Source organism: Salmo salar, chromosome 16 (genome assembly GCF_965601325.2).
Source record: "Salmo salar chromosome 16, fSalSal1, whole genome shotgun sequence".
NCBI lineage: Eukaryota > Metazoa > Chordata > Actinopteri > Salmoniformes > Salmonidae > Salmo > Salmo salar.
In genome coordinates this window covers 5974530-6001765 of record NC_138306.1, presented here as the reverse complement: position 1 = coordinate 6001765, position 27236 = coordinate 5974530, and the positions used below count along the sequence as shown (strand labels likewise).

At 43.7% G+C, this 27236-nt stretch overlaps 1 protein-coding gene across 14 annotated transcripts in view; it reads right to left on the bottom strand.

The window, feature by feature from the left end:
* LOC106573083 (neuronal cell adhesion molecule) overlaps window positions 1–25090 on the bottom strand; it is a 123837-nt gene extending 98747 nt beyond the window's left edge. For all 14 annotated transcript variants that reach the window (XM_014147757.3, XM_082962483.1, XM_082962486.1 and 11 more), the window contains exon 1: window positions 24920–25090. The gene's annotated coding sequence lies outside the window, so the exon portion shown is untranslated. The remainder of the gene's footprint in view (window positions 1–24919) is intronic.
* Window positions 25091–27236: the final 2146 nt, after the last annotated feature.

Here is a 27236-nt window from a genome sequence, read left to right as displayed (position 1 = left end):
CTAGAAGCACAAGCACTTCGCTACACTCGCAATAACATCTGCTATGTGACAAATAACATTTGATTTGACTTGGTTTTGACAATACTAACCTAATTGACAGAGTGAAAAGAAGGAAACCTGTACAGAATACAAATATTCCAAAACATGCATCCTGTTTGCAACAAGGCACTAAAGTAATACTGCAAAAACTGTGGAAAAGCAAATCCCTTTGGGTCCTGAATACAAAGTGTTATGTTTCGGGCAAATCCAACACAACACATTACTGAGTACCACTCTCCATATTTGCAACCATATTGGTGGCTGCATTATGTTATGGGTATGCTTTTTCCGATCTAAGCACAGGCAAAACCTGGTTCAGTCTGCTTTCCACCAGACACAGGGAGATGAATTCACCTTTCAGCAGAACAAAAACCTAAAACACAAGGCCAAATATACACTGGAGTTGCTTACCAAGAAGACAGTGAATGTTCCCGGGTGGCCGAGTTAAAGTTTTGACTTAAATCTACTTGAAAATCTATGGCCAGACCTGAAAATGGTTGTTTGGCAATGATCATCAACCAAGGATTTTGAAAAGAATAAAGGGCAAATGTTGCACAATTCGGGTGTGGAAATGTCTTAGAGACTTACCCAGAAAGACTCACAGCAGAAATTACTGTCAAAAGTGCTTCTACAAAATATTGACTCAGGGGTGTGAACAGTGGCAATTTTAGCATGTAAATCCTGGTGGGGCAAACCATTTTTTGGGGGGGATGCATGCCAGCAAAGCCACAATATAACAAAACAAAACACAACACTAAACATTACATCAATTGCACTATAACGGTGACAAACGGTGCCCACAAACTGTTAGGGCCTACATAAAGCTGTCACAACTGCAGTCCAAACACCTTTCCACTGCTACTGACAGTGAAACAGTTCATTCAGCCTCATTTACTGCCTTTTAAAAAAACATAGCTGATATGGCTGACTTGCTTAAACAAATGTGGTTTCTACTGACAATTGAGATGTACAAACTATGACATAAGAGGACGACAAGCGGATAAGAGGCAATCCATGATTTAAATTAAGACATTCATGAGCGAGATAGGACGGACATAGTCAATATAACTATTTATTAAGCACTTTTGAAATGTACAGCGACAGAATTCAGAACATGGGCTGTTCTTACAAGTCAGAACCGTAGGACAAATAAAGGGGGCATATTAGCAGACAATTAACCTCTTACAATATTCAATGGTTCCATTTCTCTAAAACAGTTTATACTGTAGGCTCCATGTGCACCACCAAGTCAGAACAGTAGGCGAAATTAAGAGGCAAAAATAGACCAAATTATTAGGTTGAGGCACGTGGGCTACTAACAGCTGACTACACAGCTTACTACACTTAGTATTAGTTTCTTAGCTACAGTATACATATCTCCCTGGCATATAACATAATTTATGCAGCAGTATGCAATACATTTCTGGACTCAACTTGTTGTGCTGTGCTCACTTGAACAGGAAGGTGGCGCGGTGGTACAAATTTTGTCATCAAACATTAACATCAAAGTCTGGCATTCTCTGGATTCTTGGTGCTTTCAAGACAACTGGGAACTCAGAAAAAAACTAATTTGAATCATGATGATGTCAGTGATCTTCAGGTCGTAGCTCTAGAAAGAGGCCCAAGTTCCCGACTTACAATTCCAAGTTGGATGACCATTAAAAAGATATTTTCCCAGTCAAAGCTAGATTTTTCCCGAGTTCCCAGTTGTCTTGAACTCACTGAAGTCTGATTTCCCAGTTCCAAGTTAACAGTTGTTTTGAGCACGAAATAAATCATGGCCAATGTTGAATGTTTATAATTTTAAGCTTGGAAAAGAGACCCTTAAACACCGATTTGGGACCACGCACCCACTCCACTGAATAGCAGGCTAGTGATTGCTTTGAAATGCTTTCAGTTAGCCACTGATTCCTTCCAAACCACTCATTGTTAAATGTGCGATTTCCAACTTGTTGTGTAATGTTTATGTCCAATGGCCGATGAGCACCGATATGTTTCATCTATAATTTCTCTTCATATGACAAGACTTGATTCATGATGATGACTGATAGCTAAGATTTTGAAAGTATGATGTTGAAAAACTGAGTTTAAATGTATTTGGCTAAGGTGTATGTAAACTTCCGAAGTCGGAAGTTTACATATACCTTAGTCAAATACATTTAAACTCAGTTCCACAATCCCTGACATTTAATCCTAGTAAAAATTCCCTGTCATAGGTCAGTTAGGATCACCAATTTATTTTAAGAATGTGAAATGTCAGAATAATAGTAGAGAGAATGATTTATTTCAGCTTTTATTTCTTACATCACATTCCCAGTGGGTCAGAAGTCTACATACACTCAAATAGTATTTGGTAGCATTGCCTATAAATTGTTTAACTTGGGAGAAACGTTTCGGGTAGCCTTCCACAAGCTTCCCACAATAAATTAGGTGAATTTTGGCCCATTCCTCCTGACAGAGCTGGTGTAACTGAGTCAGATTTGAAGGCCTCCTTGCTCGCACACGCTTTTTCAGTTCTGCCCACACATTTTCTATAGGATTGAGGTCAGGGCTTTCTGTTGGCCACTCCAATACCTTGACTTTGTTGTCCTTAAGCCATTTTGGCACAACATTGGAAGTATGCTTTGGGTCATTGTCCATGTGGAAGACCAATTTGTGACCAAGCTTTAACTTCCTGACTGATGTCTTGAGATGTTGCTTCAATATATCCACATAATTTTCCTACCTCATGATGCCATCTATTTTGTGAAGTGCACCAGTCCCTCCTGCAGCAAAGCATCCCCACAACATGATGCTGCCACCCCCATGCTTCATGGTTGGGATGGTGTTCTTCGGTTTGCAAGCCTTCCCCTTTTTCCTCCAAACATAACGATGGTCATTATGGCCAAACAGTTCTATTTTTGTTTCATCAGACCAGAGGAAATTTCTCCAAAAAGTATGATCTTTGTCCCAATGTGCAGTTGCAAACCGTAGTCTGGCTTTTTTATGCCGGTTTTGGAGCAGTGGCTTCTTCCTTGCTGAGTGGCCTTTCAGGTTATGTCGATATAGGACTTGTTTTATTGTGGCTATAGATACTTTTTCCTCCAGCATCTTCACAAGGTCCTTTGTTGTTGTTCTGGGATTGATTTGCACTTTTCGCACCAAAGTACATTCATCTCTAGGAGACAGAACGCGTCTCCTTCCTGATATGACGGCTGTGTGGTTCCATGGTGTTTATACCTGCATACTATTGTTTGTACAGATGAATGTGGTACCTTCAGGCGTTTGGAAATTGCTCCCAAGGATGAACCAGATTTGTGGAGGTCTACAATTTTCTTCTGAGGTCTTGGCTGATTTCTTTTGATTTTCCCATGATGTCAAGCAAAGAGGCACTGAGTTTGAAAGTAGGCCTTGAAATACATCCACAGGTACACCTCCAATTGACTCAAATGATGTCAATTAGCCTATCAGAAGCTTCTAAAGCCATGACATCATTTTCTGGAATTTTCCAAGCTGTTTATAGGCACAGTCAACTTAGTGTATGTAAACTTCTGACCCACTGGAATTGTGATACAGTGAATTATAAGTGACATCATTTTCTGGAATTTTCCAAGCTGTTTATAGGCACAGTCAACTTAGTGTATGTAAACTTCTGACCCACTGGAATTGTGATACAGTGAATTATAAGTGAAATAATCTGTCTGTAAACAATTGTTGGTAAAATTACTTGTGTCATGCACAAAGTAGATGTCCTAACCGACTTGCCAAAACTATAGTTTGTTAACAAGAAATTTATGGAGCGGTTGAAACACTTAAGTTGGAGTCATTAAAACTCGTTTATGTAAACTTCCGACTTCAACTGTATTTAATCCATTTTGAAATCAGGTTGTAACACAACAACACGAGGAATAATTAAAACGGTATGAATACTTTCTGAAGGCACTGTATGAATCTTAGTTAGTCAAGTATACATTACCAACGTTACCATAGATTGCCATAGATTCTGGTAACTTTTGTAAATTACCGGTAGCTTTGCAACTCTAACCGTGACACAGGCTGGTCAGTGCTGGTGGGTGGTGGTCGACCGACCGCCCTGCACACAGCCTCCAAAATTATTTTAGTGTTTAGAAATGAGATCCTGCCAGATAATGGGCATTCAAATGGCAAGAGGCCAAGAGAAAAAATGTAAATAAAAAGTGTTCAATAAAAAAGTGTTCTCATGGCTATGGGGCCATCTTACAACAGCTCAACGTCAGCGAGAAGACTGACTCGGAACAATTCTCATAGCACCACAGGTGGACAGGGAAACATCATGTTCAACACTGTATTTTATATACTGCAGGTCCTCACAACAGGCTATGTAACACCGACCTCTAACAGATCTCAGTAAAGCGTTACCAAGAGTGCTCTAGTCTGATTAAAACTGCTGCAGAGAGCTCTGTCTGGAGGAAGGTTAGATGGGAAAGAGAGACTACACAGAGAGTGAGAGAGAGAGAGAGAGAGAACCTTGGTTGGCCCTTACTTGTCCATTCAACATTTAGAGCAGGGCAGGCTTGCACTCTGTGACACTAAAGGTGTCAACATGCTTCCCAGCAGAAACAATTCAGTAGATTTGTAACGTTTTCGTTCGTTTTGCACTTTGGTGAAGGGGCCGAAGATGGAAGGGAGGCTCATTACTGTGAAGGTTTTCAATTTTTAAAGCCAACATCAGAGTGTACGGGTGGGTGAAATCCAATAACAAACAGCATATTGCACTCATCTGTATTATAATGTAGGAATACACAACAGAATATCCACCAGGCCTACGCTAATTTAACATTGTAGCATTGACCTCACCTACAGTACACCTGCCTTCCAATTGATTCCCATCCATGTGTTTAGTGTTGACCGGATGCAGGGATGGATGGAGGGATGGATGGATAGAGATAATGGATAGAGGAGGGATGAATGGCATCATGGCCCCAGCACAACAAGCCACTTAACGTTGTTCTGTTTACTGGATTGGATTAGCCTTCCTCTGAGTGATCACACTAATTATAGTGATCCACATATACCAAGCTACACAGATGTGTTCAACAGCATGGACTCAACATAAGGGTTGGGGTTGATTCCATATCATTTCAGTTAGTTCAGGGAGTCAATTGGAATTTCAGTTTACTTCCTGAATCGCGAGGGCTACTGACTCAATGATTCATGTACTAAGGTCAATGACAGTAAGGGGTATATGATGAAGTTCATAGACCGTACACCAAGACAACACTGTATTTTCCTATCTGAGATTGCTCTTCATTATTTTCCTTTTCTAGGACAATTCTAGGCTAATTTCTTTTTACTCTTTCAAGTATAGCATATTCATATAAAACATGTTAAATGTGAAAAAAACTATTGCGGTCAGTTGAGTAGTAGGTGTCCCGGGTGGACTCTATATCTATGACCATATAAATAGATTAAGAGTTTATATTTCTATGGCCCAGACCCTCTAGCATGCCTCTGTCCTAAACAATAGGAGTCAAATGCATAGAAAGTCTTTGCTATTAGATATTATGGGTATAAAATGGACCTCCGTCACATTGGTGCGTTTCACCAATGCATGGCTTTAAGATTTAGACTCTTTGATTTCTTGTCTCTTTCTCTCTTATGCCGTTCTTTAGTCAGCCATTTGGAATGAAGTGATTCACCAAAGCTGTCTCAGGCATGCGCTGGTCGCTGCTGCCAATACTCATTAACTTTCCAATGGAAATTCACAGTTTAAGCCTAAAATCCAAACTATATAGTAAACAGAATAACAATTTGAGATTTTTTAAATTTATTTAACCAGGCAAGTCAGTTAAGAACAAATGCTTATTTTACAATGACGGCCTACACCGGCCAAACCCTCCCCTAACCCGGACGACGCTGTGCTAAATGTGCGCCTCCCTATGGGACTCATGATCACGGCCGGTTGTGATACAGCCCAGGATCGAACCAGGGTCTGTAGTGACGCCTCTAGCACTGAGATGCAGTGCCTTAGACCGCTTCACCACTTGGGAGCCCTCCAAATAGGATGAGATAGAATAGGATGAAAACAAACTCAAATGGTCTAGGATTGGGAAATACCGTAAAGCAGACAAATAGCACATTGTACCATGGCTATGTTTCAATCTGTTCAGGCCAAGGACAAACAACTCACAATCACTGATCTCATGAGAAAACTGGAACTTAAAAAGTCTCGCAAACTTTTGCTATGCTTTTGCAATAGCTCCATACTTCGAGAAAATATTTTTTAAAAGGTAATAGTATATTGGGACAGCATTGTTCATGACTTGAAAAAGGCATACTACTTCTCTATTACACACAGCAAAAGCAGAAGACACGGTCAAAGTGATAGTGAGTGTCTAGCATGGACACTTGGAGTAGTGGTAGGGAGGGGTTCATGGGGAGAAAAAAATTGCCCTAAGCCTCCAGCAGGTTTATTGTTCCTATCATCAAAGAAAAAGCCAGAGAAAGCCATATTTACGCCAGACAGTCTATAATAGAATGGTGCGCCCCGGTGAGACAGAGAGCAAGCTCCGGTCACTGCCTCTTCCATTTCTCACCCCAGCCTGGCCTTCTCGTCCACCATATCACACTTCTCACCCTTCTCACCGCCACTACATAACATCCGTTAGAATAACTTTTAAAGACCCAATCTGTGACATCTACAGCTGTCTTTATCCTTTAAATCCCTGTTTGAGAGTGGTTACACTTCTGTAGCAGCCCCATCCCTCAGCTTTATAGCAAACCAAGTGGTGGAGCTGCCATTTTGTTGTTTTTCAAATTAAGGAGTGAGCCTTTAACCTGAGTCAATGGGGCATCCTGTTTGTTTATTAGCCTCTTAAAAAATAGACAGTTAAACAGTAATGACCACAGTAAACACGTATTTTCATTCATTTCCCTCAAAGTGAACCAAAAGGAAAAGTCAATAAAATGCACAGGCAATAATGAAGATACTGACATCCTAAAGACGTTAACAAATGAAAGGGATTACAGGTTTGGTTCTATTTACACCAGGAACTACAGATCAGAGGGTGGAGGGTTTAAGTTTGTGAAGTAGTAAACCAATGAAACCACAGATAGCGGCAATCTCAAATGGCACCCTATTCAATATCTAGAGCACTTTTGACCAGGTTCCCATAGTGCTCTGGTCAAAGTAGTGCACTATGTAGGGTATAGGGCGCCATTTGGGACGTGACACTGGGGGGGGGGGGGGGGGTCTCCCTCCCTGCTACACTTCCAAGTCTACATCAAAGTACAGTATGTGGATGTTTGAGATATGGTGAGGGAAAACTTGGTAAATTCATGCAATCACATATCTTCAAAAAACACACTAATGTCATGCAACATGCATTGTGCCCTATCGGATTGTTTGGTTGTTAAAATCATACATTTTGGTAAGCCGTTGACTGAAACTGTGATCATAGTTTGGTTTGGATGATCTAAAACACCTGATAAGTGTGAATGCTTCCAGGATGATGTTGACACAAAGGTTGATAGAACCATAGAACCCACCAGTTCCATTACCCAAGAGGCACTGGGGACCAGGCCAGGGGTTGGTGGAGTAGTTTGCATGGTCCTGCGTGCCTGTGGCCCTAAGGCTCAGTTGGTAAGACGCTATAAACACCAACTGGTTGTGGGTTCAGTTCCCGCAGGGATCCCATAGGCCTACACATACTAAAAATGACTGTCTTCAGCATAAAGTCGCTTTGGAGGAGGTAAGGTGAGAGGTGTTGTTATTTATCTGTCAGTGAACGATGGAGGAGGCATTCTATCTGTAAACCAGTGGTACCGGGGAAGCAGTCAGATTAGGGAAGCGCAGTGCTGCTATCACTCTCTCCCAGGGTTGTGTTTGGGTATATATTATGGGTTAATCCCGTGGTAGTTTGACTCGGGCACCAAATGCTTAATGGGATTTTAACATTGAAGACGAGCATGGTGAATCCAACCAACCCTCATGCTGTGGACCTATTCTAGTCTGTTTAGTAATTAGCTATCAGGGAACGAGTACCTATGTTTAACCATATGGGAAATAGATATCACAGGAAATCTAGACATAAATTGAAACATACTGTATACACACATAAATAAATGTATACATTTATGCATTAAATATCTCTGTACTTCTCAGCTTGAGAAGATTTGGTCTAGATACAGAATAAGCAGAAGTAACAACTCTAATCCATGGATCAGAATATTGCACTCTACTCTGGAAGAATGTGTTGAAAGTAATATATCCATGTACCACAAATTAAACTGGAGAGCACTGTGTCTCCAAAACATCTGATGAGTTGTGTTCCGGGGTGAACAAAACAGTGCATCTCTAGTTACCACAGAAAGGCGTGTACTGGGTACCACATCCTTTTTACAACCAGAAGAAAAGAGATCAGACAACTTGGTAAGGAAATACAGTGTCTCCTTTCCCTGGGACCTATCTCACCTTAACCTTGTGGAGCTCGGGAACATGAGTAGGACAAAGGATAGCAAATACTAGCAACACTGAGGCAGATTCAAAGTCAGGATTTGACCTTACAACAGCGTAGGGAAGAGTAGGGTGAGCTAGGTTACATTCCAAATGGCACCTTATTCCCAATATAGTGCACTACTTTTGATCAGGGCCCATAGTCAAAAGTAGTGCACCACATAGGAAATAGGGTGCCATTTGGGACACACCCAGTGAGTAATGAATATTCCACTAAGAGGACTCCAGAGGGCTATCGTCTGGTGTTCTATCATCTCTTAAGATAAAAGAGAGAGAGAGAGAGAGCGAGCGAGCTAGAGAGAGACAGAGAGAGCGAGAGAGAGAGAGAGAGAGAGAGAGAGGTGGATGGAGATCAGAAAGTAATCTGCTCTCAGGGAGGTGATTGGTCCTTTATCTGAGAAGCTCAGCTATAAACTCTGGATATCATCCAGTAGAAATATTGCATGTACGGGAAATGGAACCAATTTAAATATCCTAGGCTTAGATATCTTTCAATCCCCACCATTCAATCATGTAAATTAGAATTTTTCATGAAAAAAAATACCTATTCTCTGTTGCATAAAATCAATGGATTAAACATAAGATTTTTTTAACTGAGACCAGCCATAGAAGAGACAGGACAAAAGCTATGGTAGCACCTTGAGCTCTCCTCGTCCGCAATTCAATCTATTATTCTACAGGAAATTTGATGAAAGCTCTGGTGAATATATGAGGATTTTTTTTTAACAACTCTGCTCTGTTCCCCTCGACACACCGTTAAATATCAAATCAAACCATTGAAGAGCAGACTTCAAAACCAGCTATATGAAGTCTCACTTTTCCCACTCAAAGAGCTATCACAACTACATAAACTCCCCTTCAACGACGCACCATCACAAATTGACAAAAAACAGAAATCCTGATTGTTGCATTTGTCCTCATTTATGTAGGCAACGTTCACTCTGTCACCCAGCTAGCCCTTTGAGTAACATGTCTGCTACGGTAGCTTCTCTCAAAGAGAACTATGGGCCCATATTAACAAAGTGTCTCAATTGCTGATATCGGATCAGTTTTGCCTTTTAGATTATAACGAATACAATTATATAGATAAGGGTAACTGATCCTAGACCAGCAATCCTATTTTGAGATGCTTTTTGAATACGGTCATGGGTCAGGTGTCATTTGTCTTGTGGAGCTAGGCCGGAGGCTCCAAACAAGCCAACCTCGAACGGTACATTGTTCATTAGATCTGGACTCCTTTCAACCTCAGCCAACACTCAAATACCACAGCTAACCAATGGAGAGTTAGTCCACTAACGGGACCAAAAACCATGGCCTATTTAATAACTGACTCGTATTGACTGTGAGAGCCTTCTAATCTCATTGTCCTTTTCAGCACAGTTCCAGCAACTATGGTGCATTCGAAACCAGGCCAGCTCAGTACAGCTTGGCTTGGCTCAGTAGTCTGAAAAGCCTTCCCCTCTATCTCCAGTCCATCTCTTACCCAGAATTGACCGGTTCTCAGAACTCTAAAAATACAGATTAGATCACCAGGACACATTCAAAGACCTGCAAGCACATAGACAAGACAGACAGACCAGACCAGACAGACAAGCTCTCTGGTGCCCCAGACAGACCTCTCAGCCACACTGGTCGTTTGATTGGGTTATCAAGCCCAGCCAGCCTCTGAGGTGGCTGATAAATGAAGTCACCATTCATCCCTCCATCCTCTTCACTGCTGGGGCTAGAGGCGGGAATTGCCTTAGTGACAATGACATTCTTTCAGAGCCACCAAAGAGCAAGTCGAGCTCTGAGTCAGAGAAGCAGGGAAGGAGGGGGACTACAGACAGAGGAAAGAGATTACACTGATTTCTATTCCACTGTAGTGTGTTTGATCTTAAATTGCTCTGGCATAGGAATGTATTCTAGTCAACTCGCTGTGTCGCTGTGGCTGTTGTCGTCTCGGCGCTGATTATCTTTTAGTCTTTTATTCATACGGTGGTTTTCTCACGCAAAGTGGCCCATTTTGTGGGAGATAAAGACGAAGGATATAGAAGAAGAATTTGGAAGAGACAAAAACGTTTGAATCTCTATTATAAACATATATGCTAGGCTAAAGGTTACTTGTATACAGCCTTAGTACTTCGGGGAAACATCCAACCTTTCCAAAAAACAAATCATCTAAATGACGTCCCAATCCTGATGTGCGGATTACAAGTAATCGAAACACAGTATTAATAATGTACAGTGGGGGAAAAAAGTATTTGATCCCCTGCTGATTTTGTACGTTTCCCCACTGACAAAGAAAGGATCAGTCTATAATTTAATGGTGGGTTTATTTGAACAGTGAGAGACAGAATAACAACAAAAATATCCAGAAAAACTCATGTCAGAAATGTTATAAATTGATTTGCATTTTAATGAGGGAAATAAGTATTTGACCCCCTCTCAATCAGAAAGATTTCTGGCTCCCAGGTGTCTTTTATACAGGTAACGAGCTGAGATTAGGAGCACACTCTTAAAGGGAGTGCTCCTAACCGCAGCATGCAACCTGTAAAAAAAACACCGGTCCACAGAAGCAATCAATCAATCAGATTCCAAACTCTCCACCATGGCCAAGACCAAAGAGCTCTCCAAGGATGTCAGGGACAAGATTGTAGACCTACACAAGGCTGGAATGGGCTACAAGACCATCGCCAAGCAGCTTGGTGAGAAGGTGACAACATTTGGAGCGATTATTCGCAAATGGAAGAAACACAAAAGAACTGTCAATCTCCCTCGACCTGGGGCTCCATGCAAGATCTCACCTCGTGGAGTTGCAATGATCATGAGAACGGTGAGGAATCAGCCCAGAACTACACGGGAGGATCTTGTCAATGATCTCAAGGCAGCTGGGATCATAGTCACCAAGAAAACAATTGGTAACACACTACGCTGTGAAGGACTGAAGGTCCCCCTGCTCAAGAATACATATACATGCCTGTCTGAAGTTTGCCAATGAACATCTGAATGATTCAGAGGACAACTGGTAAAAGTGTTGTGGTCAGATGAGACCAAAATGGAGCTCTTTGACATCAACTCAACTCGCCGTGTTTGGAGGAGGAGGAGGAATGCTGCCTATGACCCCAAGAACACCATCCCCACCGTCAAACATGGAGGTGGAAACATTATGCTTTGGGGGTGTTTTTCTGCTAAGGGGACATGACAACTTCACCGCATCAAAGGGAGGATGGACGGGGCCATGTACCGTCAAATCTTGGGTGAGAACCTCCTTCCCTCAGCCAGGGCATAGAAAATGGGTGGTGGATGGGTATTCCAGCATGACAATGACCCAAAACACACGGCCAAGGCAACAAAGGAGTGGTTTAAGAAGAAGCACATTAAGGTCCTGGAGTGGCCTAGCCAGTCTCCAGACCTTAATCCCATAGAAAATCTGTGGAGGGAGCTGAAGGTTCGAGTTGCCAAACGTCAGCCTCGAAACCTTAATGACTTGGAGAAGATCTGCAAAGAGGAGTGGGACAAAATCCCTCCTGAGATGTGGGCAAACCTGGTGGCCAACTACAAGAAACATCTGACCTCTGTGATAGCCAACAAGGGTTTTGCCACCAAGTACTAAGCCATGTTTTGCAGAGGGGTCAAATACTTATTTCCCTCATTAAAATGCAAATCATTTTATAACATTTTTGACATGCATTTTTCTGGATTGTTTTGTTGTTATTCTGTCTCTCACTGTTCGAATAAACCTCCTATTAAAATTATAGACTGATCATTTCTTTGTATGTGGGCAAACGTACAAAATCAGCAGGGGATCAAATACTTTTTTCCCCCAGTGTAAGTGTAATATAATGACATGACGAGTACATGCCAATTACTGTACGCGTAGTGGGAGTATTGAGATTACACGTAGGATTATTAATACATCAAGCTGTAAACAATTCTCCCAATGAAAATTCAAAACAACATTCCTGATGCCAGCGCTGCTCCGCTCTCTCCCCCTTCATTGTCTTCTTACCCATTCCCTTCTTCTTGGTCACTAACTGCTATACAGGCTTGGAGTTGGTAGGGATTGGTTTGGTAAATGTCCAATATATTTTAAATTAGAAAAACAAATCAAAATGGGAACATAGGGATGAAATTAACTAAGCAACAGTCCTCTCAGTGTAATAACAACATTACTGGTGCCAGCTCTGCCCCCAACTCCTTCCCTTACCAGTACTTACTGTGGCAGCACCCTCGCCTGAGAGAGAAAAATTCTCCATAGCTGACAGAGTGCATTAGACTCTCAATAAACATGGCTAATACTCATTGTTCTGACGCTGGAGCTGATTAATCCGTTTGAATGTCCCTCAACATGTGACCTGGGGATCAGGGCGCCCGATTGGGTGTTACCAAGAAAGGGGGAGTGGGTTTACTGGGGGACTACTTTTAGGATTCTACTTTGTTTTTGACCTCAATCTTCTCTAATCATTTTGAAGCCATGGACACACAAAGATTATGGTGGGGTATAGATTATGCTATAAAACAACGCGTCACACAGGCAGGGAGGAGAACAACAGAAAAACACCAACCAGAGGCAGCACTGTTTTTTGTTGTAAAGAAATCTCAAAAGGGACATGGATTGGAACATTTATCTGGGGCTGAATGGAGATGGAGGAAGAGAAAATCTCTGATAGATTCGCAGTAGGATTTGTTTACCATCCCGTTTCTTTGTCTCGTCGCCCAAGGGGAGAATTTTCCCAGGATTCCCGTGGCTGTGTTTGGGGTTTTAAGGGATGAAAAAAGGCGGAAGGAAGAAAAGCTCATTGGTCTCAGCATCTAGCTAGTGCCACAGAAACAGGGAAAGAGAGCCAAGCTGTCATCCCAGTTGGATTAAGAGTCCTTCAGTAGTGGAGGCTGAGCTGGTGACATGGTCCCTAACCATGGAGTGGGGACTGGGGGGGGTATGGGGGGGTGGAAACGGCAGCGGTATTAGGGAACCAGGACCTAAATGAGTCACAATGTTCAGTTGGCCTCCTGAACTATAGAAAAGCCCCTTTGTCACCTTTATTCATGTGCTGGCAGCTAAGTGTCTACCTTCATCTGGTTAAATCAATCACTGTTGCATGTGATGGGTCTAGAAGAATTAATCTAACCTTCTTATTTAACCTTTATTTCACCAGGTTATCCTAATGAGGTCAGCTTTTGGAAAATACCTATTTTTCAAGGGATGAAGCTGCGCTAATAACACATACTGTAACTCCATACGTGTGCCACTACACCATAGTTCATATACAGTGGCAACATAACATCCATTTAATGCTGCAATATGTAACTTTTTTGGAGCGCCGACCAAATTGACATAGAAATGTGAATTATAGAGCTGTCATTCTCATTGAGAAAAAGTAACACAATAACATAACAATAACGAGGCTATATACAGGGGGTACCGGTACCAAGTCAGTGTGCGGGGGTACAGGTTAGAGGTCAATTGTACATGTAGGTAGGGGTGAAGTGACTATGCATAGATAGTAAACAGCGAGTAGCAGCGGTGTCAATGTAAAGGTCCCGTGGCCATTTGCTTAATTGTTCAGCAGTCTTATGGCTTGGGGGAAGCTGTTAAGGAGCCTTTTGGTCCTAGACTTGGCGCTCCGGTCTCTGACAATTTTATGGCCTTTCCTCTGACGCCACCTATTATATAGGTCCTGGATGGCAGGAAGCTTGGCCTCAGTGATGTACTGGGCCGTACGCACTACCCTCTGTAGCGCCTTACGGTCAGATGCCGAGCAGTTGCCATACCAGGCGGTGATGCAACCGGTCAGGATGCTCTCGATGGTGCAGCTGTAGAACTTTTTGAGGATCTGGGGAACCATGCCAAATTTTTTTCAGACTCCTGAAGGGGAAAAGGCTTTGTCGTGCCCTCTTCACGACTGTCTTGGTGTGTTTGGACCATGATAGATCTTTGGTGATGTGGACACAAAGGAACTTGAAACTCTCGACCTGCTCCACAACAGCCCCGTTGATGTTAATGGGGGCCTGTTCGGCCCGCCTTTTCCTGTAGTCCACAATCAGCTCCTTAATCTTGCTCACATTGAGGGAGAGGTTTTTGTCCTGGCACCACACTCCCAGTTCTCTGACCTCTTCCCTATAGGCTGCCTCATCATTGTCGATGATCAGGCCTACCACTGTTGTGTCGTCAGCAAACTTAATGATGGTGTTGGAGTCGTGTTTGGCCACGCAGTCGTGGGTGAACAGGGAGTACAGGAGGGGACTAAGTACACACCCCTGAGGGGCCCCAGTGTTGAGGATCAGCGTGGCAGATGTGTTGTTGCCTACCCTTACCTGGGGGTGGCCCGTCAGGAAGTCCAGGATCCAGTTGCAGAGGGAGGTGTTTAGTCCCAGGGTCCTTAGCTTAGTGATGAGCTTCTTGGGCACTATGGTGTTGAACGCTGAGATGTAGTCAATGAACAGCATTCTCACATCCTTTTCTCCAGGTGGGAAAGGGCAGTATGGAGTGTGATTGAGATTGCATCATCTGTGGATCTGTTGGGCCGGTATGCGAATTGGAGTGGGTCCAGGGTATCCGGGAGGATGCTGTTGATGTGAGCCATGACCAGCCTTTCAAAGAACTTCATGGCTACTGAGTAATACAGGGCGGAAATCATTTAGGCAGGTTATCTTCGCTTCCTTGGGCACAGGGACTATGGTGGTCTGCTTGAAACATGTAGGTATTACAGACTCAGTCAGGGAGAGGTTGAAAATGTCAGTGAAGACACTTGCCAGTTGGTCCACGCATGCTTTGAGTACACGTCCTGGTAATCCATCTGGCCCCGAGACTTTGTGAATGTTGACCTGTTTAACCTGTTAGGGCTAGGGGGCAGCATTTGCACGTCTGGATAAAAAAAATGTACCCGATTTAATCTGGTTACTAATCCTACCCAGTAACTAGAATATGCATATACTTATTATATATGGATAGAAAACACTCTAAAGTTTCTAAAACTGTTTGAATGGTGTCTGTGAGTATAACAGAACTCATTTGGCAGGCAAAACCCTGAGACATTTTCTGACAGGAAGTGGATACCTGATGTGTTGTATTGACTTTAAACCTATCCCATTGAAAAACACAGGGGCTGAGGAATATTTTGGCACTTCCTATTGCTTCCACTAGATGTCACCAGCCTTTACAAAGTGTTTTGAGTCTTCTGGAGGGAGATCTGACCGAACAAGAGCCATGGAACGATGATGTCCCATTAGACACCTGGCGCGCGAGTTCATGTTGGGTACCCTCGTTCCAATACGTTATAAAAGAGTATGCATTCGTCCACCTTGAATATTATTCATGTTCTGGTTAAAAAAGGCCCTAATGATTTATGCTATACAACGTTTGACATGTTTGAACGAACGGAAATATATTTTTTCCCCTCGTTCATGACGAGAAGTCCGGCTGGCTTAGATCATGTGCTAACAAGACAGAGATTTTTGGACATAAATGATGAGCTTTTTTGAACAAAACTACATTCGTTATGGACCTGTGATACCTGGAAGTGACATCTGATGAAGAGAATCAAAGGTAATGGATTATTTACATAGTATTTTCGATTTTAGATCTCCCCAACATGACGTCTAGTCTGTATCGCAACGCGTATTTTTCTGGGCGCAGTGCTCAGATTATTGCAAAGTGTGATTTCCCAGTAAGGTTATTTTTAAATCTGGCAAGTTGATTGCGTTCAAGAGATGTAAATCTATAATTCTTTAAATGACAATATAATATTTTACCAATGTTTTCTAATTTTAATTATTTAATTTGTGACGCTGACTTGACTGCCGGTTATGGAGGGAAACGATTTCCTCAACATCAATGCCATAGTAAAACGCTGTTTTTGGATATAAATATGAACTTGATAGAACTAAAAATGCATGCATTGTCTAACATAATGTCCTAGGAGTGTCATCTGATGGAGATTGTAAAAGGTTAGTGCATCATTTTAGCTGGTTTTATGGTTTTGGTGACCCTGTCTTTGACTTGACAAAACATTACACACAACTCTTGTAAATGTACTGTCCTAACATACTCTAAATTTGCTTTCGCTGTAAAACCTTTTTGAAATCGTAAAACGTGGTTAGATTAAGGAGATGTTTATCTTTCAAATGGTGTAAAATAGTTGTATTTTTGAAAAATTTGAATTTTGACATTTATTTGGATTCAAATTTGCCGCTCTTGAAATGCACCTGCTGTTGATGGAGTGCACCACGGGTGGCACGCTAGCGTCCCACCTAGCCCATAGAGGTTAAAGGTCTTGCTCACATCGGCTACCTAGAGCGTTATCACACAGTCATCCAGAACAGCTGGTGCTCTCGTGCATGCTTCAGTGTTGCTTGCCTCAAAGCGAGCATAAAAGGCATTTAACTCATCTGGTTGGCTCGCGTCACTGGGCAGCTCACGTCTGGGTTTCCCTTTGTAGTCCGTAATAGTTTTCAAGGCCTGACACATTTGATGAGCATCAGAGCCGGTGTAATAGGATTCAATCTTAATCCTGTATTGGATTAAGAGAATTTAGAAGAACTATTAGAATTTTAGCAGCCATGAAATGGCGGAGCAATTTCTGCATAGTGCATATTTTTTCTAAGAGATAACTACATCAACCACAGAGCATGGGAGTGTTGAAGGAAGCCAGTGGTAGGTTTAATGTCATTCTTTCTTGGCAGGTCCAGGCCTGGCTCTTTAAATCTTAGACTTGAAAAGCGGGATAAGGGCTGTGGTGGCATATTTGCTGAGCAATTAGACAACACAAGTGGGCCAAGCCACTATGTCAACAGAGAGGGGAGAGGAACGGGGGACGAAGGGGGAGGAAGGAGGGTGATGGGTTCTTCTTAAGCCTATGCGAATGAGAGGAAGGAAGCATGAGAATGTTCTCGGGAGCGTTCAAGGGCACGCTCCCTTCCCTAAAGAACCTACTTCCACAGCATCCTGCTGCTAGGGTAGCACTCCTGTCCTGCTGTCTGTCTCAATGGACAGACTAGAGGACAGCGTCATGCAGCTGCTGTGGCATTCTTCCACTATGACCCTCTTCAGAGCAGGTGTCCATCTCTCTCACATATCTGCCGCACCTGCAGGACTTGGCAAGAGCCCGGGGCAGGGGCTGGGTTTGGGGATGGAGCATTGGCCGAGGCTGAGGTTGGGGTTGGGGCTGGGGATGGAGCTGTGGCTGAGGTTAGGGATGGGGCTGGCTATAGGCTGAGATTGTTTTCCTCCACTATAAAATCTCTGGTCTTCAAACAAATATCCAGATCTTCTCTTCAAACAGAGATCCAGCCAGTGCCCAGGCTTGTAGCCCAGACACCCGAGTCCCCAGCCCCCTGATCCGGCAGCACCCCCCTACTTCACAAGAAATGCTCCAAGAACAACGGCCCAGCCAGTGGGGACGGGGCAAAACAGACCCTCTTTTGTTCCCCTTGCCCCTTCTCAGCGTTCCATTGGGTACATGATCCCCCCCCCCAAAGCTTCCACACACCCCTTGCGTCCACCCTTCTTCCCCCCTTTCGCTTCTCCCCTCCTCTTCTTTCCAATGGGTGGTAAAAAAGATAAAAAAAAGTAACTTGTGAGGAGGGCACAGAGAAGCAGACTAACAAACATATCCTTCATTCCTTCAACCCCCTCCCTCTCAGCTTAGTCTTGTTCATATCACAGAAAATAAATTCAGTAAGTCAGGTTGTGAAGAATGAATCCCCGTGTTAGTTAACTGCCTAGAAGCTCAAGTGGTTTACGTTACATTGTTCAAATCAAAGATGGTGGGTTAGCCTGTTAATTTGGTTTCTATTGGGTAGGGGGAACATAGAACATTAAACCCACAACATCACATTCTATTATCTTCCGATTCCTCACCACCCACTTTAAAAGGAGGCTTTCTGCTAGTTGATCCCTCACAGTCCGTTTGAACAGAAAAGAGCATCGCTTCACTTTTGTTCTCACTGAGGGGTGTAATAATCCTTACATGGGAGGGTGATAATACCGTATCCCGGGGTAACCTTGAGCGATTGGGTCGGACGGCTATAATGGCATAATAACCTGACATGGGTAATAATTCAGTCACAGTGGGGCTACTGCTGGGCAACTGGGGGAGACTGACCGATGACTGACTAACCACTCCTTTTACGCCATCTGTCCTAGCAACCAAACAAATGACCACAAGTTAATAAAACAGTTAGGTATTATTAAAGAGCACATTTATAACAATAGTTTATTCACTTTGGACTGCTACTTCAGCTAGGAGCTAGGCGGGACCAGGGCTGACTAGACCATTGGCTGACCGCTCCTGTAAATCTAACATCTATCCTAGCAACCAAACACTGCCCTGACCTGAGATTCTTGACCACAAAGTCATATAGCTAGCTCGGTAATAAGGAGCACACATATAGCCTAACACTACTATAACCCTTTGTGTAGCTCCAGGTTTCTTGCGTGTTTTATGTATAGTACAACAAGCCAAACAATATCCTATTACTTGATGTTGGAGTAATGAAACGTTACACAAGGAATCTCGAGAAGAAAGCGCTATTGTTTACAGCAACAGTGAGAATCAACCAAATCAACTAGATTGTTTCTAGTCGAGGCAATCATGTCTGAGTCAGTCCAGAATCAGTCTGATATCACAATGTATGGATCACCTAACCTCGCCTCTTTTTCTAAGACATTAAAAATCTAGGTCTATGATGTAAACAACCACATTGTGCAGCTGTGAGGAGCGCAGAGGACAGGACAGGAACCTGTCAATCCCCATTAGCACCAGTGGCTAACCAAGTGTGAAACTCTAATTGTGCTTCACCAGCTTGTCACTACTCAGGCATGTGTGTGTGTATATATATATATATATATATATATATATATATATTATATATGTGTGTGTGTCTGTGTGTCTGTGTGTCTGTGTGTGCGTGCTTGCCTGCTTTTTTCTCTAAGCAGATTTGTATACATGCATACATTTATTAAAGGCCCATTGCAGTCAGAAACGCGATTTCCTGTGTTTTATTTATATTTCTACACTATGAGTTTGGAATAATACTGAAAATTATGATAATGCCCTTTTAGTGTAAGAGCTGTTTGAAAAGGCCGATGGAAATGTCAGCTTTTTTGATGGGATAGTTTTGGCCTGCCTGGTGTGATCACCTAGAGGTAAATTAGTTAATAGACCAATAAGAAAGAGAGTTCCAAACCTCTCTGCCAATAACAGCTAATTTTCAGTTTTCCCCTCCCCACTCCCAGACAGTCCTAACAAAATTCTTGCTTGAGAATTTGCTCTTTGCTAAGAAGCTATTTTTGTTTCTTTATTACCATTTTAATTTAAAACAATCCATGTAAGGTACTTCATTGTTTCTCAGAAGTGATTTAATATTGAGATAAAAATGGCTGCAATGGACCTTTAAAAACCGTGACACATCCAGCTCCATGTAATGCCTGTTGAGCAGGCAGAGACAGCCAAGCAGCAGTGAGACCGAGGGAGAGATATCCTTCACAGTCACCCTGTGGTCCTCACAGAATTAAACAGAACAGTATTATATGGTTGCGTCCCAAAGGGCATCCTTTTCTCTACATAGTGCAATACTTTTGACCAGAGCCCTGGGAATAGGGTGGGTATAATGAGAATAGGGTGTCATTTTGGGATGCACACTATGTGTTTCTATGGTGGTCCCCCTAATGAGACATTATTCTGCCGGCAGTGAGGAGGACAGGGGTGTGACAGAGAAACTAGACTAAAACATTTTCACTGTGACGCCTGCCTGGCCCGATGGGAACACACATACACACACGAAACACACACACACAGAGACAGGCCCAGAACCCGGTGACACTAATGGATGTACATGGGCCTCTCTTACTCGCCTGGGATTACTTACATCAGAGCAGGTCAGCCGGCTGTAGCAGACATTCATATCATTGAGTGGCAGACCGGCTACATTCAGATCATTGCTAAATAATATTGTCTATTCAAAGCAAGAGTGCACTTTCACTACCTGTCTGACTGACTGACCTGTGAGGACATACAGTGAGGGAAAAAAGTATTTGATCCCCTGCAGATTTTGTACGTTTGCCCACTGACAAAGAAATGATCAGTCTATCATTTTAATGGTAGGTTTATTTGAACAGTGAGAGACAGAATAACAACAACAAAAATCCAGAAAAACGCATGTCAGAAATGTTATAAATTGATTTGCATTTTAATGAGGGAAATAAGTATCTGACCCCCTCTCAATCAGAAAGATTTCTGGCTCCCAGGTGTCTTTTATACAGGTAACGAGCTGAGATTAGGAGCACACTCTTAAAGGGAGTGCTGCTAATCTCAGCTTGTTACCTGTATAAAAGACACCTGTCCACAGAAGCAATCAATCAATCAGATTCCAAACTCTCCACCATGGCCAAGACCAAAGAGCTCTCCAAGGATGTCAGGGACAAGATTGTAGACCTACACAAGGCTGGAATGGGCTACAAGACCATCGCCAAGCAGCTTGGTGAGAAGGTGACAACAGTTGGTGCGATTATTCGCAAATGGAAGAAACACAAAAGAACTGTCAATCTCCCTCGGCCTGGGGCTCCATGCAAGATCTCACCTCGTGGAGTTGCAATGATCATGAGGACGGTGAGGAATCAGCCCAGAACTACATGGGAGGATCTTGTCAATGATCTCAAGGCAGCTGGGACCATAGTCACCAAGAAAACAATTGGTAACACACTACGCTGTGAAGGACTGAAATCCTGCAGCGCCCGCAAGGTCCCCCTGCTCAAGAAAGCACATATACATGCCCGTCTGAAGTTTGCCAATGAACATCTGAATGATTCAGAGGACAACTGGGTGAAAGTGTTGTGGTCAGATGAGACCAAAATGGAGCTCTTTGGCATCAACTCGCCGTGTTTGGAGGAGGAGGAGGAATGCTGCCTATGACCCCAGAACACCATCCCCACCATCAAACATGGAGGTGGAAACATTATGGTTTGGGGGTGTTTTTCTGCTAAGGGGACAGGACAACTTCACCGCATCAAAGGGACGATGGACGGGGCCATGTACCGTCAAATCTTGGATGAGAACCTCCTTCCCTCAGTCAGGACATTGAAAATGGGTCGTGGATAGGTATTCCAGCATGACAATGACCCAAAACACACGGCCAAGGCAACAAAGGAGTGGCGCAAGAAGAAGCACATTAAGGTCCTGGAGTGGCCTAGCCAGTCTCCAGACCTTAATCCCATAGAAAATCTGTGGAGGGAGCTGAAGGTTCGAGTTGCCAAACGTCAGCCTCGAAATCGTAATGACTTGGAGAAGATCTGCAAAGAGGAGTGGGACAAAATCCCTCCTGAGATGTGTGCAAACATGGTGCCCAACCTCAAGAAACGTCTGACCTCTACGATTGCCAACAAGGGTTTTGTCACCAAGTACTAAGTCATGTTTTGCAGAGGGGGTCAAATACTTATTTCCCTCATTAAAATGCAAATCAATTTATAACATTTTTGACATGCGTTTTTCTGGATTGTTTTGTTGTTATTCTGTCTCTCACTGTTCAAATAAACCTACGATTAAAATTATAGACTGATAATTTCTTTGTCAGTGGGCAAACGTACAAAATCAGCAGGGGATCGATCAAATACTTTTTTCCTTCACTGTAGTGTACAACTAAAAATGGTAACCCCCAGGGTACAAACATGTGTCTTACAAGTAACAACCTCTGAGACACACAGAATAATCAATACCGTAGGTCTGTGTTGTTTTTGTAAAAAAAAAAAAAATCTAAAGAAAGCATCGAGAACTGCATGATCAAAAGTAAACTATTCAGACTGAGATCTGCCTTTACTAAACGGACACAACTCCACAAGTGTGATTCCATGATGTGATTCAATAGCTCCAAATGAACCGTCTTGGCTCTAATGTCTTTCAACACTTCCGTTCTGGACAAATAACGGTTGATTTGACGCACGCAGTCTTCCCAAAAAGAACATTCAAATATGAATGTGTCATAAAAGTTGATATTCAATTCTTCCGAGGAACCGTTATGACATCATCATGAGTAGACCAGACTGAGTGCGTTGGTTGTATGACTGAAAAACATTGTCCTGCTGCCTTGGGGGGGGGAGTTAGAACATAAGCTAGCAACTGCCTGGCAGACGACCGGAGATAGAGAACAAGTCACTTCTCACAGAATAGTCTGCATGCTTCACCAGCCCACAGTGTTGAATAAGTGGCATTTTCCTCTTCTACACCCCAGCCTTTCCCATCGCTCTAAGGACTGGCCAGTTCTACGTTATCATCTACTGGGAAACTGGGACTCTCATAATGCCTGGGACATACACATAAACGCATGCATGAAAACAAAACACACACACACACAGAGACACACACATGTTCACAGATACACACACAGACACACGCACAACACCACAGATACCACAACCACTAAATGGTAATTATGGTGATCCCTTACAGTTATGCAAATCTCCATGTGGCACTGGAGCTGGGTGAAAGCAGTGAAAGTAAGGGCCAGATATCTAGGTCACCAGCCTGGTAGGTCACTGTGTATTATCTTGTCCCATTTTCAACAATGACCGGTCAAGTGAGCAACAATGGTCTGCCAGACGACAGCTGTCAACTAAACCGTAAAAGTCACTGAGATGATAGAAGGAAGTACAGAAAGGTTGAAAAATGACCTGAACATCAAAGGACAACAACATAACCGGTTGTTTTTCCTCCGTTTTCACCGTAGTGTCCCTTTAAGACAACTGCCAGAGGGGGTCTCTCTGGGTCACAAATCTGTAAAGCAATGGTGACAAACTGATCTTACAATTAGATCAAATAGAATCCACGGTTAAATAAAAACAATAAGGAACACCAGGGCAGGGTACACAAACAAAAATCCACAATAGGAGATACACACACACACACACACACACACACACACACACACACACACACACACACACACACACACACACACACACATTTTTGGGGCGCTCTCTCAGAATGAATGCAGATGCCATAGGGTAGGTCAGGGAGTTGTTATCTACTTGAGGAGATGAACAATAGTCTGCTCAGACTGAATAAACATACCTAGAAAGTGTGTCACAGCCAGAACAGCACCACTACACAGACAATAAAAGCATTAGTCATTCATTGTTAGCCGTTAGCATTGTATTCATTGGACTGAGAAGTAAAAGTGCCGCGTGTTTTTGTGTGTGTTTGGGTGTGTGTGTGTTTCTGTCTGTGTGTGTGTGTGTTTCTGTCTGTGTGTGTGTGTTTGGGTGTGTGCGTTTGGGTGTTTGTGTGTGTCTGGAAAGTGGACGTGGCTGAGTGTTTGGTTGTGTGAGTTTGTTTGTGTTGAAGGGGGGCACTGGGTACACTATGAATGAATTAAGCTTGTCTGACAAGGGGACAGAGTGGGGGGAAGTGGGGTAAGACATGGGTGGGAATGTTTTTGCAGTAATGCAATTGTTTGGCTTGATTATTAACGTCTCAAATACATGACAGATGCAACAAGAAAATCTCCAGGGAATATTATAATTATAATAATTATAATTTAGAGAAAATGGAGTATGCTAGATATTGGTGTCAACACATTAAACGAAATACAAATTTGATTTGCACCCTAACGAGAAATCGTATCAAGCGTGACATTTCTCATGTGAAATAACAGCAAACACATTATTTGATTTCGATCAACTGACCAAATCTACTCGAATACCAAACTTGAGTTATGTGCGTAGGCTCTTTACACAACTGCATTACATATTGTCTAACGCTCTGCTCTGCTCAGCTCCCTCTCTCTCTCTCTCTCTCTCTCTCTCTCTCTCTCTCTCTCTCTCTCTCTCTCTCTCTCTCTCTCTCTCTCTCTCTCTCTCTCTCTCTCTCTCTCTCTCCCGTTACAACGAATACAAGAATTTGTGGAAATCCTTCAGTTAAGTTAAAAAACAAAATGATTGTCACGCGCATAGCGGCACAAACATTTGGGGTGCTGTAGAGTGCGCCTTGGGTTGACTATCATTTGATAAACAGCCATAACCTACAAATGAACAATTGATGCCATCGCAAGTCTAGCATTGTTGACAACTGTCCACCTGACCAACCACACTGATGCACAGACTGATGTACAGGGCTGTAGGACCAATACACACACTCCCGATGTTGTGTCCCAAAGCTAGCTATGGGCTACACCTGTTCTGAGTAATATACCACATTTCTGTATCACATAAGAAGTAACCTAAATACTGGTACTGGTTCCATATGTAGGCTATACAACATGCAATTTAATTGGCTCCGGCAATTTAATGAACACAATGATTTGTTTTTTGATAGTCTAAAGACAACATCTATCCAACGTTCGCACGCATAAACTACTGAATGGACGACAGCGTCATACGACTCTCATTCTGCCTTTGTGATGTTATGGCATAAAAACATTATTTAATTAACTAACCTGCAGTGTATGGTGCGCAATACAATGGATGCGCGCGATCTCTCTTCCAGGTTCTTGCAGTAGAGTGCTATTTTCCCCTGGTGCGTATTTTTAGTTGGAACCGCGTCCGTCCTTTGAGCTTCCACTTGCCTCTGCTGCTTGACTGGTCCTCTCCTCCTCTCGCTCTCTCTCTCACCGGTTCACAAGATAGCGCGCGAGCCGCGGTACTCTTCAAGCGCGCACACTGCAGCGCCGCTGCGGAAGGGGGGTGGCCTCGAGCGCTGGACCAATTTGACAAAATAGGTTTCCAAATTCCAAATCTGTCCCCAGTTTCTTTCAACATCACAGATGGAGAACAGCTGTAAGGGGTAAAGGATCATTGTCACAGGCGCACACTTTATTGAGGCAAAAGTGCAAAACAGTCACAAGAAATACGATTAACTTCTTACATTTTAGTCGACACTCTAATCCAGAGCGATTTAGAGTAATGAACACATACATTTCATTTCATGCATTTTTTTGTACTGGCCCCCTGTGGGAATCGAACCCACAACCCTGGCGTTGCACACACCATGCTCTACCAACTGAGCCACAGGGAAGGCTTCGTGAAATAACACGGAAAAAACAAACCAGTCTGGCGCATCAACAAATAATACGTAACACAAACAATCTTTCACAAAGACATGATGGGGAACAGAGGAATAAATACATGTAGATTGATTGGGGAATGAAAACCAGGTGTGCAGGGAACAAGACAAAACAAATGGATACATGAAAAATGGAGCGGCGATTGCTAGAAAGCAGGTGACGTCAACCGCTGAAAGCCACTTGAACAAGGAGAGGAGCCGACATCGGCGGAAGTCGTGACAATCATGCAGGCTAAAATAATTGTACATGCTGTGAAATGGGTAGAGGTTAGTGGAGGAGTGGCGGAGCGAGTTCTGCGCCATCTCTGCCCAGGGCACGAACGCCGCCCCCTCCTGGCAAAAGGACCGCAGAAACCTGCCCACATCCTGGTTCACTCTCTCCACGTGCCCATTACTCTCGGGTTGGAAACCCAAGGTGAGGCTGATCGAGACCCCCAAACGTTCCATGAATGCCCTCCAGACTCTCGAAGTGAACTGGGGACCTCGATCAGACATTATATCCTCAGGCACCCCATAGTGCCGGAAGACGTGTGTAAACAGGGCCTCCTCAGTTTGAAGGGCCGTAGGGAGACCGGGCAGAGGGAGGAGACGACAGGACTTAGAGAAATGATCTACAACGACCAGGATCGTGGTGTTTCCCTGTGAGGGAGGAAGATCCGTTAGAAAATCCACCGATAGGTGTGACCAAGGCCGTTGTGGAACGGGTAAGGGATGTAGCTTACCTCTGGGCAGGTGTCTAGGAGCCTTACACTGGGCTCACACCGGGCAGGAGGAAACATAAACCCTCACATCCCGAGCCAAGGTGGGCCACCAGTACTTCCCAGTCAGACAGTGCACCGTCCGACCGATCCCCGGATGACCAGAGGAGGGTGATGTGTGGGCCCACTAGATCAACTGGTCATGGACAGCAGACGGAACGTACCGAGGCCCGATGGGACACTGGACTCTGTACGCAACGCCTGCTCAATGTCCGCGTCCAGCTCCCACACGACCGGCGCTACCAGACAGGAGGCCGGGAGAATGGGAGTCTGATCCATGGGCCGCTCCTCTGTGTCATACAGCCGGGACAGTGCGTCTGCCTTCACATTCTGGGAACCTGGTCTGTAAGACAGGGTAAACACAAAACGGGTAAAGAACATGGCCCACCTTGCCTGACGAGGATTCAGTCTCCTAGCAGTCCGGATGTACTCCAGGTTGCGGTGCTCAGTCCAGATGAGGAAAGGGTGTTTAGCCCCCTCAAGCCAATGTCTACATGCCTTCAAAGCCTTAACCACAGCCAACAGCTCCCAGTCCCCCACATTATAGTTTCGCTCCGCCGGGTTGAGCTTCTTCGAGAAAAAAGCACAGGGGTGGAGCTTCGGTGGCGTGCCCGAGCGCTGCGAGAGCACAGCTCCTATCCCAGCCTCGGACGCGTCCACCTCCACTATCAACGCCAAAGAGGGATCCGGATGAGCCAGCACTGGAGCCGAGGTAAACAGAGCTCTTAGGTGCCCAAAAGCCCTGTCCGCCTCAACCGACCACTGCAGACGTACAGGACCCCCCTTCAGCAGTGAGGTAATGGGAGCAGCCACCTGGCCAAAACCCCGGATAAATCTCCGGTAGTAATTGGCAAACCCTAAAAATCGCTGCACCTCCTTTACTGTGGTGGCAGTCGGCCAATTACACACGGCTGCTATGTGGTCACTCTCCAT